The 15,292-nt window shown below is 30.5% G+C and overlaps 1 protein-coding gene across 1 annotated transcript in view; it reads left to right on the forward strand.

Moving 5' to 3' along the window:
• LOC107164530 (uncharacterized) overlaps nucleotides 1-15,292 on the forward strand; it is a 319,058-nt gene that overhangs the window by 255,790 nt on the left and 47,976 nt on the right. The gene's annotated exons all lie outside the window — the stretch shown is intronic.

Below are 15,292 nucleotides of genomic sequence, written 5' to 3' on the forward strand. Positions count from 1 at the left end.
TATTTTGATTTCGGTTACTGATTTGGGATCAGGAGGAGCTGATCTTTCAATTTTTCTAATTTGTTGAATTGTTCGTTTTAATCCTGTTGTGCTCGGAAATTGTCCAGCTATGTTGGAAGTGGTCTAAAATTATAAACTAAAAATAATTATTTGAAAATATTATATTATCTTCATTAACTATATACCTGTGATGTCAGTGTTCCTAATACAGAATGGGTACTAAGTTGAGTAGTTTTTGTAATATTTTTAAGTCTTGCCATTGCTTCTTTAGATTCAACTTTTGCAATATCGGCAACATGGTTATGTTCAGAAGTATGAACTACATTTTGTCCAGATGAATGTAATTGACCGCGACATTTCTTTGTATTATACTCTATGCACTTCCAAATAATTTTATTTTCGTTTTATCTTTCTTTTTTGTATAAAAAATAATTAAACTTGAGTAATTTTCCATTTTTTTAGTTTATTATATACTCAAATGACATAATGTATAGATTATATTATAGAGTTTCTCCTATGGTTGTAGATTACACGCTAACACTAACTACACACTAATATGTATACTGAACTTTATTTTCGTAGGTATTTAATCTAATCTAACCCTTATCTACGACTGAACGAAAACCGGAACTACGAGCCACATCGGCGACTTCGGCGATAATTACTACCTGCGACATTTTTGTTTTGGCGATATTTTTACCACGACATTTTTACTGCGACATTTTGACGCGATACCATATATACACATGAACTAGTGGACCCGACAGACTTCCTGCATGATATTTCAAGCGATTAGGATATCAAATAAAGTATGAAATGAAAGACAAATAATATAATAATTTTATTATTCTTTATTTTGAAATAGCAAATTTTAATGCGATTTGATGAACAATATTTTTAGTCAATTCCTGAGGAGTATAAATTAATAAACTTGACGGTTTTCCAGCGCGAGAACACGCTACATTTAATTGGCCATGTGAAAAGACCGGATTTTCTATATCGAATCCATAAATCGAAATCGATGACCTTGTGACTTATTAATAACAAATGCCAAGTGAATTGGAAATTGTAGACGTCTAATTAGAATGGGTGAGTGTGAAGGGATCATCGGGATTTGTGGCAGGAGAACAACTTCACCTTCAAATTTGCCGTTCAAAATTGTAGCTTCAAGAACATTGCCCATAATTTTTTGTATGACTAATCTTGCACCATTTTATAGCTTAGATACATTTAAATTCCAAAGCAAAATAATAAGTAAGCCAATTTTTAAACGCAAGTTATGTAATGGCATTTCTGGTAACCCAAAAATTCAAAAATTCAACAGGATAGTTGACTTCTTCGTCAGGATCGGTAACAGTGTCAATCGAATTGAACGATATTTCATTGCCAGGCAATGACTGTTATATTTTGAAGTTAATAGCGTCAACATCGATATTTTTGGCAACTAAAATAGCTCGTTCACGAAGCCACGCATGATAAATATAATAAGCTTGCAATTCTGGAAATATGTTATTAATCAAAGCATCTTTCGTATATACCATGTCGCAGATATTGTCTAGCAATCGGATGCATTATTGTGTGTCCCCGTGCAATAGTATTATTCTGTTTTCAATGTTGAGCTCCGAGAATGATAGTGCCAATTGATCGTTTTGCAGTTTAACACGTATATTTATATTAATGTACTGATGTTTTTCCATCGATGTGATTGTTTGGAATGATCGGCAATGTCTGTCTAAAATCACCGAATAGAAGCAGTAAATCACCACCAAAATGACTGGTGTGATTATTTAGATCTTTCATCATTCTATCAAGAGCTTCAAGTGAATGGTTGTGGACCATAGTGCGTTCATTCCAGATAATGATTTTGCATTTTTGCGAAACTTTAGACATACTGGAATGTTTTTTTATGTTGCACAATGCATTTTAACTTGTGTAAATTTTGAACAGCAACTTTAGTGCTGGATGTGCAGTCCATCCACCACCAAGCAAAGTGGCTGCAATTTGTCCCAGATGACAGAAGCTTGAGGTGGAAAGAATGTAGTCAATAATATGACGAATAATTGGTGAATTTGATAAAGAGAGGAACTCAATGCTGCATCTGTAAGTGTAATATCCCAATGATTGTCATCTTCCAGCAAATGTAATTCACGACACGTATCATGATATGTTACGTACAAAATTCCATTGACCGTTTGCAAGGATTAGAAAGACGTCGGTTTAGGAACATTAACCAACAATAAAAGCAATAAGAAACATTCACGTTGCTTTGAATGGACTGTGTATAATCGGCCTAATGTATTTTCGCCGTTTTATCCTTCAACCGGAACACCTCGCTTTCATGGTTCCCACTTTTTTTACTGTTCCATGTGAAATATCATGGTACATCAGTATACATTAATATCTTAACGAATTGACCGGGGATACCTGGTCAGTTACATAGTTTGAAAAACTCAGTTAATGTAGGGGCGCGTTGTAAAGCAGTCTCTTCCGTGAAATAAACACGCTGTCCATTTCCAAGGTTTACGGCCAAATGTATAACATCAGGATCTCTTTCGGGTATCAGAAAACTCAAAATATGGCAATCGGCTTCATTACTGCTGATGTATCAGCCAAATTGATACCGTGTTATTATTACGCTTGAGTGATATCATCTAGTTGAAACGATCGATTATCTAAGTGTCATTATTGTCATTAACCCATAAATTAGAGTAAGGTTACAGACATGTGAAATATAATATATTATTATTGAACTACATATTAGTACGATCCATCGTATTTTATATGCTACGTATATATTATTATATATTTTTAGCTAAATTGAACTCTGGTTACATTAATGGACAAAATCTTATCAGCTTTCAAACCATATAATTGAAACGTTGATTATATCTCATACTTTTAACATTATCTTTAATACAATTTCAGTCTACAGTAAGAATATATTAATAATTATTACAAAAATACCAAAGAATTAAAAAAATTAGGACAAATTAAATGTAGTGACTAGAATTTTAATACTAAATCTGTCTATAATTTATTTTTAGTATATTTAAAACAATAGTTAGAAGCCAAAAATGAGTAATACTGGCCCACAGATGTCTATAATATAAACATAAATGATAAATATATATGTCCATACATATTATAATAACTGATATCAATTAAATTTGTTTTTGCAGAATATGCTCTTATTAAACTACAAATGTTCAAAATCTTTTGAAAAAATTTTTTAACTCCATTTATCATTAATTTCCTTATTGAATCCTTTTAAATACCTATCTATCGAAATTCCTTTTCGATTCAGTCATAATTTCCAGAAAATAAATTATATATAATACTTAATGTTCATTAATTTCTTACTGAGTATATTAATTTTTTTTTAACTTTAAATGTTCTCCTCATACACTTAACTTCCATTTTCCATAAGGGTAGGTTATAAATAAAATATCTATTTAATTAACATTGTGAGAGTATAGAGTTTTTAAAGGCTCTATATACCACACATAATGTAAGGGGAACACTTACATTGTGACCTGCAGGCCGCACCGCGTGTTGACCCGAAAGCCAAGTCGGTGGAACTTGCAGGCTTTTATACACGCAGTGGGAAATGAATCCCAAAGATTTATTTAAAAAGGGGAAAAAGTAAAAAAGATAATATTAATAAAAAAATGTGACAAAATATAAGGTAATCATATAGTTATATTTAACACGGTTTTAAGAAAAGGGTGTGTTTTAAACAACATGAATAAAATAATATAACATTAGGTACATGGAAATTGCAATTCAGAAAATATATAATAATTTAGCACATGGCAAAGTTACAAGGAAAGTAGTGGAGAAAAATACAAGAAATAATGCCACGGCTCCGACACGCGGTTACCGGCACGGAATGATAATCATACATCGGTATGACACATTATACTCTTATATGTATTAAAGGAAAACTACCCACGGCTCCGCATGACGGTTACCGGGGCACCTATTAGGAAAAATGGAGCATAAGCAGAAACAAGTTGTAGTGATACATAATCAAAATGAAAAAAGGGAAAAATAATACTTAATTATCTCGGTACACCGTTGAGGAGAACCGGAGTGTAAAAAAAAAAGTTGTGATACGTAATCAAAATGAAAAAAGTGGAATGTTGGGGGAATATTTTTGTACGTTACGCAAATGATGATGATGATGATGACTTGAGTTGTGGCTGGATGACGATAGTGTGGATGACCGACGGCTGTGATAGGCTGGCCAGTTGGCCCCGACCCCCAAGACACGTGGTCGACATGGCCCATCGGCGTCGGTCACTGGAAAAACGGAGGCTTCGCCCGACGTCGTCGCTTAGCCCATCATCTCATATGTTACGAGTATGGATGAAAATACAAAAAAAACTAGAAATCGACACTGTTGACCACGAGGTTGATCGGACCGCAAAATTAGTGGACCGGTGGTGTTCGATACGTCTTGTCGATAAAACGTTGGCTTAAAAAGTGAAGATGGCTGGTGAACGGTGTCCGATCGCTGGCCGTTGTTGTCGCAATTGGTGTCGTAGTGGGGAAGGTTAGGGGTAGGCGTATTGTGGGACTTAACAATAATACGGGTAATCAAGATAATTACACTGCGGCGATCGTACCGACGGACGCGATAGAGGCGCCGACGGCAGCCGATGGCGTCATGCTGCGGTGACGACGGTGAACACTTCTGCAGGCGGGGAGGTCGGGGATCAGTTATTGCATAACATAGTGGTAATCGCGGGCGCGCTATTATATTAATGGGACGGTCACTGACCGACAGGTGTACTGATAATTCTAGGTATTAGGTATACCCAGTGGTTTAATAATAATAAGGCCTGAAATTCTGTGACGTTACAACATTCTTCTGTATAAGTTTAAATTCGCTTTACACTTTTATAGTTTTAATTTGATTTATTTTCTTCTTCAGCGATCTACTTTTAATTTGATTGATTGTAGTTGTAAAATTGGACATAATTTTAAATTATATAAGTGGATTACTAGATAGTCTTATGCTTGAGAGTTGTGAAAACTAGACGGCGATATTTCACTACGGAATTAATACAGTTATAAATTTAAAACGGTCAGATTAATATAGTTGCTACGATTAATCCTAATGTCCATAGACGTTGTATGTATCCTAAGACCAACATTTAAAAAATTGCCAAATGTAAACTCCTACACGAATAACCTTTTTACCTGTATCATAATTAAATGTAAACTTCTACACTAGTAACCTTTTAAAAATTTTACCTGGAAATCGGTATCTGGTCACTTCCCCGTCACACGTTTCCCCGTATCCACTTCCCCGTAAGATATTTCTCCGTCCAATACGTTTCCCCGTACGACATTTCCCCGTCCATATTGTATTTATTTCTGAAATATTCAAACTATACCGAGATCGTGTAAATATAATAATATGTGTAATATAATTAATAAAATATAAGTAATACAATTATAAAAAAATTATTATAAAATATTTTAATGTTGTAGTTCTAAATTATGAGCGATTCCAATTAACTCATCTAGATCACGTTCATCATAATATGTAATATTTTCTATACGCCTAGCAATATATCGATATTTTTTCTTTTTTTGCTGAAGGTCCCTGTCCAGCAATAAATTGATTAATTTTTACTTCAGTTAAATGTTGTTCTTTTTTAAGAATCTCAATAAGTCGCCATAATAGTAGGATGAGCCACAGCTAACAAAGACGAGAATGCTCTATGCCAACCTTCAATATTATTGTTTGTTTTTGGTAAACCTGCTTGTGTAGCATCATATTGGTTCCACAATGTCAAATCAAATATTGGAGGTCGCCGTATATTTCTTCGAGTTCGTCTCCCAATCCAAGTCTCTTCAAAATAATCAATTAAATGGATTAATAACTCTTCATTGTCAACAAAAAACTGTTGAGACATTAATTTATCAAATTTAGTTTATTTATATTAGTTTATCGACGAATCATTTGGATTTTACACCGATAAAAAAATATTAGTCGAAAACATATAACAATAAAATAACGAAATGTAGACGTATAGAAAATATTATGTCTACATATGATGAACGTGATCTAAATGAGTACTTAATAATTGGAATCGCTCATAATTTAGAACTACAACATTAAATAAAGGTGAATTTGAAATTGGAAAATGATCTCACATTCGGTTTACCATTATTACAAGATGCTAATGGTATTGAAGATTGCTTTGTATTTGATTTGTTAGAAAATATGCTATCTGACGATTAAGTCCAAAATAATAAATATTGCGACTATTGGTCTGAAAATGATATTTTTTCATTTTCATTATTTCCTCCGAGATTGTGGTCTTCTAATGATACTACTAATGCATGTGAATCGTTTCATTCAAGATTTAATAGTAGTTTTTATCATCATCATCCAAATGTCCATTTATTCGTGAAAGTTTTGAAAGATGTACAAATCGAAACATACATTAAAATTAGAAGCAGTCATACAACAAAACGCAGACAGACAAAAACAATTTCGAAATATCGATTTATACTTAATCAAAAAAAATAAATATATACGAGGAGAAATTTCACGTTGAGAGTTTATTTCCTAAGTATGCCACAAAAATAAATAAATTAAATTTTTGTTTTAAACGTAAATGATTATGACTATTGATTTATTAACATTTTTACAATATTTTTCAAACAATTTTTGTTTTATGTGTTAATATTTTGCAAGACTGATATTTTTTACAGCAATACGAGTGGTATTAATTTTTTGTAGGAGTTAACACTATCTTTTATAGGAGCTAACACTATCATCTTTTGTAGGAGTTAACCATTCCCCTTAAAAACTACCTACCCTACAGTAATATTATATAAAAACAAGATAAGATAGGTAATAGGTAGATCCGGATGGTAAAAGCACCTAGTGTCGTAGGCACATGTAAAGGAAGGCTAGACTGGCAAGCCCTACAAAAAACTGACCAGATACGTGATATAAAAAAATATACCGTAAAAAATATGTTTTTAAAAATGTGTTAAATATAGTATTTCTTAGGATTATGGCCAGTTATTGGTAGTTACTCATAATATTACTTATGTCAAAATGTCTCAAAACATAAAAAAATCAAAAGAGATCTTAAAAATAATACTTTTGTGTAACATTAAAATATTTTTCTAAGAATAAAAAAATATCTACAATACTTTTGAGATTTTTGGTAACATTGTATTGCATTTTCAGATTGTTGAAAAAAATATTCCAACTTTTATACCAATCAAACTTAAACAACAATTAATTTAATTTTTAAATTTATTTATTATAATTTCAGATTGTTAAATTATTTGTATTTTAAATGTTATATCAACTAACATAAAGCATAACTGAGTAAATTATATATTATAATAGGTAAAGCATAAAATTCTTTTATATTGTATAACATTTATTTTATAAATAATTAATAGTCTTGATAGTAATTAAAATTTATTTTTTCCGGTAATTTTGAACCTTAGTTTTTCTTTTCCCTCATGCATAAATGATCTAATACATTATAAAAAAATACCTTTTCTTAAGTATAAACTAAGCATATAATTTATAATTAAAAGAAACTATTCACTCTTCTTATTTAATAAAATCATCAAAAAACGTAACTAAAAATACACACTTTATTTATGGTTACAATAAAAAAGAATTTTAATAAACATAAATAGGATATATTTTATAATATTATCGTTCTTGGCTTGTGAAACCAATTAAGTCCACTGTAATTTTATATTCATTAATTTTTTTAATCATTTTTTTTTTTTTTGTGATATAAGCTACGAGTTACGAAATAAAATATTTAAAAGATTGTTATTAATTTTAATCTTTCAAAACATATATACCTACTTTCCATCGTTAATGCTAAATACTGAATTTTAGACTTAAATTAATAATAATAAACAAATAATATCTTTTATTTCTGAGTAGATTGACTATAGAGGTATTTATAAAATATAAATAGAATATAATAATATTGTAATAATTTATATGTAAAACCGTTATACCAATACACAATATTCACTTACTTCAATTAGCATTAAATATAGTTTGATGAATGTCCCTCGCTACTATATATATATCTATATATATACTACTACTATACTACTACCGGTGGGCTGTTCCTCCGTGAGCAGCGGGTTCACCGCTAGCTCCCAAAGATCAGGCCCATAGTCACTACCTTGGGGACATTCTTTAGTGAGAGTCCTCGTTACTCTTTGGTCTCCAATCGTTAATTCCGCTTTTCGACCGTCAATGTAGCTTTTTGTGAGATCAATGAGCCTATCCCGGCAGTTTACTTCCCGCATATCTAAAATCAATTGGGCGCACCACAAGCAGTCGAAGGCACCCGAAATATGGAGGATCACTCGTCCATTGTGGGACATTCTGGATCAGCTCGATCGTTGAGAGGTTTTTCGTAAATCCGAACTACCTTTTCGACATGTTCGATTTCGCGTCTCAACGGATTTTTTCAACAATTACGTGTTCAAGTACTTTAGAAATCACCGGGAGGAGGCTTATAGGGTGATACGACTTAGCCTCTGTGAGATCCTTTCCCGGTGACTTTCTGACAACTACCACCCGCGCATCCTTCCAGCCTCCCAGTATTCTTGCGGTCCTCAGGCAGTTGTTGAACATAGTGGTGATATGTGTCACTAGAACAGGCCAAGTCTGTCTTAAAATGCCGGCAGTGATGCCGTCATTGCCTGTGGACTTGTTGGGAGACATTCGCCAGATGGCTCCCTTAACCTCGTCAACGTCACACAGATCTATTTCTGGACCGGACACCGCTAGCTCTAGATCGAGATAACCTAACCTTAATGACAGCAAATTTCCAGATTTTTGGAAAGTGAGACAATCTTAGCATATAATAATATATGTGGGTTAGCAATGTTTAAGTTTTGAGAGATAGATTTTTTTTTAATTTTATTTGTTATGAGATCATTGGATGGTTTTGTGGTGATATTTGTGTATAAACTTCAGTACCGCGGCCGCAACAATTGGGATTTTTGTACTCTAGCGTAAAACATAATACACTTTTAAAATAAATTCAGTAAGTACGACAGTTAAGCCTAAGTTTTGCCCCAAAATAGGTAAACATATTTACACAGGACAAACACCACCACAAAACCATCCAACTTTGGGAGACTATATCTCGTCAACGGATTTACGAAAAATGAAAATTTATCAAAAAAATAGCCTTATTAATTTATGATATTTTTAATGGTAATATAATAATTAATAACTAAAAAACTAAATATGTTTGTTCAACGATCAATTCACTGCAATTAATTGTTCGCGACAAATTCACCGGATACAATTTTTAATATTTTTTAACTGTCATTGTAACAATATATTAATTAGGAATCTTGTATTAAATTTTTAAAAATGTTACCCCATTTTACCCCACGAATACAATTTTATTGGCATACAAAAAAAATTAAAACTTCTAATGTCTATAAATATCATAAAAATATTTGAAATGTTTTTTAAAATTGTATCATGAATAGAAAATGCAAGAATAAACATTCAATGAAAATTTCATTTGTCTACAGTAATTTGTTTTAGAGACTTAGAGTCACACCGATATATAAATCGATTTTCTCAAAAATTGATTTTGCATAAAAATTCACGTTTTCCCTTAATTTTTTATTTATTTTTGTTTTGTTTTACTCTGTGCTTTTATAAGCTACTGGAAATTTAAAAATTTGACCTCCACAATGCATCAACAAGATTCAATTTCCAACAGGAAAAGCTACTGAAGTTGAAAATCGAAGCATTATTTCGACAACTTATCCTGTACACAAACAAAAAAAGAAAAAGAAACACATAACATAGTAAAATCAATATATTCATCGCTCCGCTCAGAATCTAAAATCATGAATTTGCAAGGTGTGTTGTAAAAAGAGCTCAACATTGTTTTATAATTTATTTATTTTCTATACAACACTCTAAAATAAATACGTATATTCAATTCCAAACATCGTTTAAATAAATAGCTCAAAATTGTATTCGTATATTTACGGTTGGATATGTCTTCTTCTGTTGGTTTAGAAAAGCAAAAAATTATGAATTCACTTATAGTGATGAATTTTTATTTAGTATGATAATACCCAACAATTTTTTTTTTTTGTAGGTATTTTTTCATTGAAACAACCTCTAGGTCTTCGTCAATACTTATCACAAGTGGGTAGTAGGGAGATCATGTGTACTATTTATCTACGTATATATCACTAAACACATGATACTCAGAAGGGGGTACCCTTTCTCCAAGAGTCCAAGAGGACATGTGTGGTCTTCACTCACAAAACCCTAAAATATAAACATAGAAGATTATTTTTTTTTCAGAAAATTCAAAAATTCAAAATCGTAGATAGGTAGGTACTACAAAACAGTCGAAGTGTGAAGGTAGTAAAACACAAACAATTGACAAAAGACGTAATGAAAGATATAAAACACAATCCGACACGTTTCGTTTTCCTTGAAATGGAATTTCCAGGAAATTAACTTTTAAAGCGTATTTTACCTTATAAAAAATAAATACACATTTTTTAGAACATGCAATTAAAATAAAAAACGTTTAGTTATATTAACATGTGTAGTAAAATTGCAAATGAACTTGTCCAACTTGCGGCATTTTTATTTTATTTTCATATTTCATCTGCTGGCATATTATTTCATTTTTCTCCTGGTAACAATAATAATTATTGGTTAATTATCACCTTTTTGGTGTATAAATTAAATGGTTTTTCAAAATATCTGCTATTTCGTTGTAAAATTTAAAAATTTGTTTTTAGTTTCTATCTTAATAATAAAAATTTACCAACAATGTACTACCTGATATTTATTTAGGAGTGATTTATATGGTGTAATAAATCAACAAAAATAACTTAGCAGGTACATTTTCTTTTGCTTTAAATAGTTCTATGAAATTACATATGAAAAATAACAAATATTACGCATTGTTGAAATGCATATTTTAGCTTCTACGATTATAATTTTGAAAATTTGGCCTTAATCTGTTCTACATTTTATTTTATTTAAAATAAAAAAAAAATAAAAAAAATCCATGAAGAGTGATCGTATAACCTGTGATACATGTTTTTACACTAAAAACGCTTTTTTTCTATAACCCTTAAGTATATATTAACAATAGGGTGGCACAATTGACCATAAGAGAGGGCTCCGACACATTGAAAACATAATGAAAAAGATCTCAATGACAATATTGAAAAATAAATATTTAATTAATTTGTAGTGTTATTATTATTATTCTATTGTTGTAATTTAATGTAGGTAACTATAATAATCCCAATATATAGTTCTCCCTAGTCTAATCATCCTATAATATATACTTATGAGCTATGGATAAAATGTTGAGATTAACGAGTAATTACCTACCTAGCATTACTTTCAATTGGGCAAGAAACCGCTCAAAAGATGAATTTTGGAAAAAAAATTGATGTTTCTATGGAAAAAACCCTAGGTATAGAAGGAAGCAATTTAAAAATAAAAAATAATATTTCACAATATTATATTATAATATTCATAGCTTATGTAGATAATGATATTTTAATAACATATAATGATTTATGAATGTATAAATGTTATAATCACATTTATTTTTTACTGTTTTTTAAAAATGTTAAAACTTTATGAATATGATTACTAAAAAAAATCAATAAATTAGAGCCTACTATTATGGTTCAATCTAGTCCGGGACTGGGCGTAACCGTTTTCCGCCAAATTGGCCCTAGCCCGTTATCACCATGGCCGTTTTCCGCCAAAGGTTATATTTCCGATTTCCACCAAAAAAAAATAATAAAGTATTATTGAGAACCCCTGAACTGAATCCATTAGCCAGTAATGATTACGATGTACTCAGTACATCTACTGAGTTTGTCAAAAAAATCTCTTCTTCGTATAGTAAATAATTTGTATAACGATGTATTATTTGGAAAACAAACAAGTGATATTTAATGAGTACTTTTATATAATTTTAATTTTTATAATAATGAGTGATGCTTATAATTATAAAAATGTATAGGTACTTAAACTGTTTAGTGTTTTTACGTAAAATGCTTTAAATTTGTATAATAATGTATTATTTGGACAACAGACATGTGATAATTATAAAAATTATCGTTTTCGTATGGTTAATATTGAATGTGTACTTTTATATAATTATAATTTTTATAATAATGACTAATGAGTGATGTTTATAATCATAACAATTCGTATATAGTATAGTAGTAGACTATGCTTTAGAAAATACTCTGGGTATACCTAAATAGTCGAATAATGATACTTTATAATAGTCGTAAGATAAGAATTTGATAGTATAGTTTATGATCAATATCTGTGTGAGGTGAGCTGGCGCGTGTATGATACAAGGTGAGGAGCTTACATGGTATCTGGATTCAGTTCAGGACGTACGTGAAGTTGGCCCCCCCACATCAACCCAGAAACTTCAAACCTCTTTAGGAAAATTGCTACTTATTTGCTAGAATTTGTTATGTACCTTTTAGGATTTGCATGGTTTTGGTTTTCCCAGCAAAAACATTTTTCACTAGGGGGGCCAACTTCACTGTAGCCCCCCCACATTAACTCAGAAACTTCAAAGCTCTTTAGAAAAATTGCTACTTATTTGCTAGAATTTGCTATGTAGTTTTTAGAATTTGCATGGTTTTGGTTTTACCCAGCAAAAACATTTTTTATAAAAAAATATTTTTTTTTTATTCTTAATATAAACAAATTTCAAACACCTAAGTATATATTATTATTCAGTATTGTTTAAAAAATTATATTTATTCTCATTATTAGAATGAAAACAAAAAATAAAATATAAAATATTTTTTTCGATTCATTCTTCCATCAACAATTATAATAGAGTATCATATGGCCATTGGGTGTATAATAACAAAATAGTTTATTATAAAAATTATAGTCTAATGAACTATATTATAATGAACATTATTAATTATAAGCAATTTAAAAAAAAATGAAATAAGTCTTACATCTAAAAATGATAATAATAATATTAAAAGTTTAAATTAACATTTCACCTGTTTCTTTTTAAAATGTTTAGTTTAATCTTATATATACAAGAAGATGTGGAGTTAAATATTTTTCTTTTGTACTTGAGAATTTCATAATTTTTTTCAAAATATCATTGTGAAGTTCCCATTTATTTTCGGATCTTCGTATATACGCCACGTAGTGACCAGAACTAAAAGCTACAGCTCCGTAAAATATGTAGCTGAAAAATAATATATGAGTATGATTGTTACTAAGTTGTATGAAGTTATATGAAATTTGTTCAATTTTAACTCAGTAAAAATAAATATAATTATATTTTTTGTTTAAATTATAAATAAAATTTTAACTACTATACTAACTTTTTTGTTTCAATATTTATGTTCACTGGAAAATCATCCAGCTTGAATTATTGATTTTCAGCAAAAATATCAGTCTCAATAAATAAATGATATCCCAAGACTCTGAATGAATTCATGATCCCGCTACAAAATTCTTCTTGGCATTCGTATCTATTATTTTCTATATACTGAATAAGACTTTGTTGTAATAAATTAAATCCATTGCCTTTAAAACGTATGATGATTGTTGGGCAACCGTGAGTTTTTGAAGCATTTTTACATTGATTATTAGAACAAGTGATGTATTCTTCAGCCGATGGTGCATCTTTGAGCAATTGTGTAACAATAAAAGAAACGTTACATTCAGTGTTAATTAGTTTTATGTTGGATACATTCATGTCTTCGTTAAAAATGCCTTTTAGTAGAACAAATCGATCGGTGTATGTTTTTTTTGATGTCTTGTGATGAGCTAATTCTTTGCAAAATTGTAACATCCTATTTTTACTTGTGTTTATAAAATCTTTGTACAGACTTATATCAATGTATGCCATTACTAATATCGACGAAACCGAATCAAACGGGCAGGTGTTGTGTAATAAATAATAATTTTTATTATATCGAATAGGAGTAGATGTATTACCATTTAACAATATAGTATCCAATGATGAACGCGTTGAAGGATTACTAAGAATTCTTTCTATTTCTGGATTTGAACTCGTATATTTAGTAACTTTTTGTTTTTTATGTTTATTTATTTGAACTGGAGAAATAGTTGCATCATTTCAAAAACCACGCCAATTTTCAACAGCACTCAGAGAAAATTCCGAGTTAATTGAAGTACTTAATTCATCGTCCGTAGCTGGGGAGTTTGGACTACTGATAGAATAATTCTGAATATTATCATTGTTGGTTGGTATTGGACTTGTATTTAAATCGGAATCAGAATAGTCAATATTTTTTAAATATTCTATTGGTGCACATACAAGTTTATTTTTTGATTTCTCGTGAACCATTGTGTCATCAGTGATTGAAATGTGATTATTTCTGTGATCTTGTGATATTAAAGAGTCTCGAATCTGAGTACTTCTGGTCAGTTTTGCTTTAGATTCAATACTTTTTAGATGTGTTATTATAAACCTATCCACACTCATAGGTCGAACATCAAACCTCAGAATTTGAGATTTAAGCTCTTTGAAATCATTTTCAACTACGGCAGAACTTCCATTAGCATAAGGTGATTTAAACATTGTTCTCATAACATTGGTCCATAGAGGGAAATCTTTACAAATACGTAGAACATGGTTGGCTAATTCAGGAAGATAATATGCCGATAACCGATCTCCTTTTACTAAAGAATTTGTTTTACTTTGCTCGTAAATACTGTTTAAATATTGCTGTATATGATTTGAACTTAATACTTCAATATTATTATCTTCTATAACATAATCATTATCAGTACTTTGAAAACCATCCAAATTAAAATAACAAATTGTATAAAAAATAAATATAAATGGCATTTTTGGCTTTTTTTTAGAGCATATTTGTATGGGTTTTTTGTGGGGGGGAGGTCAGGGTGTGTGGTTGCACCCCTTACTTTTAGAATGTTACAATTGGCCTGCGCCTTGCTGAAGCCTAAAATAATGCACGAGCCACGAATGCAAAATTATTTATATGATTAAAATCAAATTTTAATAACCGGTCTATTATGTATGGACATAATTGAATACAGAATAATATACATATACGTATGTATATTTATTTTTATATGGCCTGGTGAAATTTCAAAATGGTCAGCTTGAAACTTCACACACCCGAAAAAAAACTTGAAATGACGCCCCTGGATTTAATATTCTCTGAAATACTTCTAGCTTGATGAGAACTGCTACGGTGATTTGATCCA

Source organism: Diuraphis noxia, unplaced genomic scaffold (genome assembly GCF_037042655.1).
Source record: "Diuraphis noxia isolate RWA-SAM2 unplaced genomic scaffold, SU_Dnox_SAM2 contig0006, whole genome shotgun sequence".
Taxonomy (NCBI): Eukaryota; Metazoa; Arthropoda; class Insecta; order Hemiptera; family Aphididae; genus Diuraphis; species Diuraphis noxia.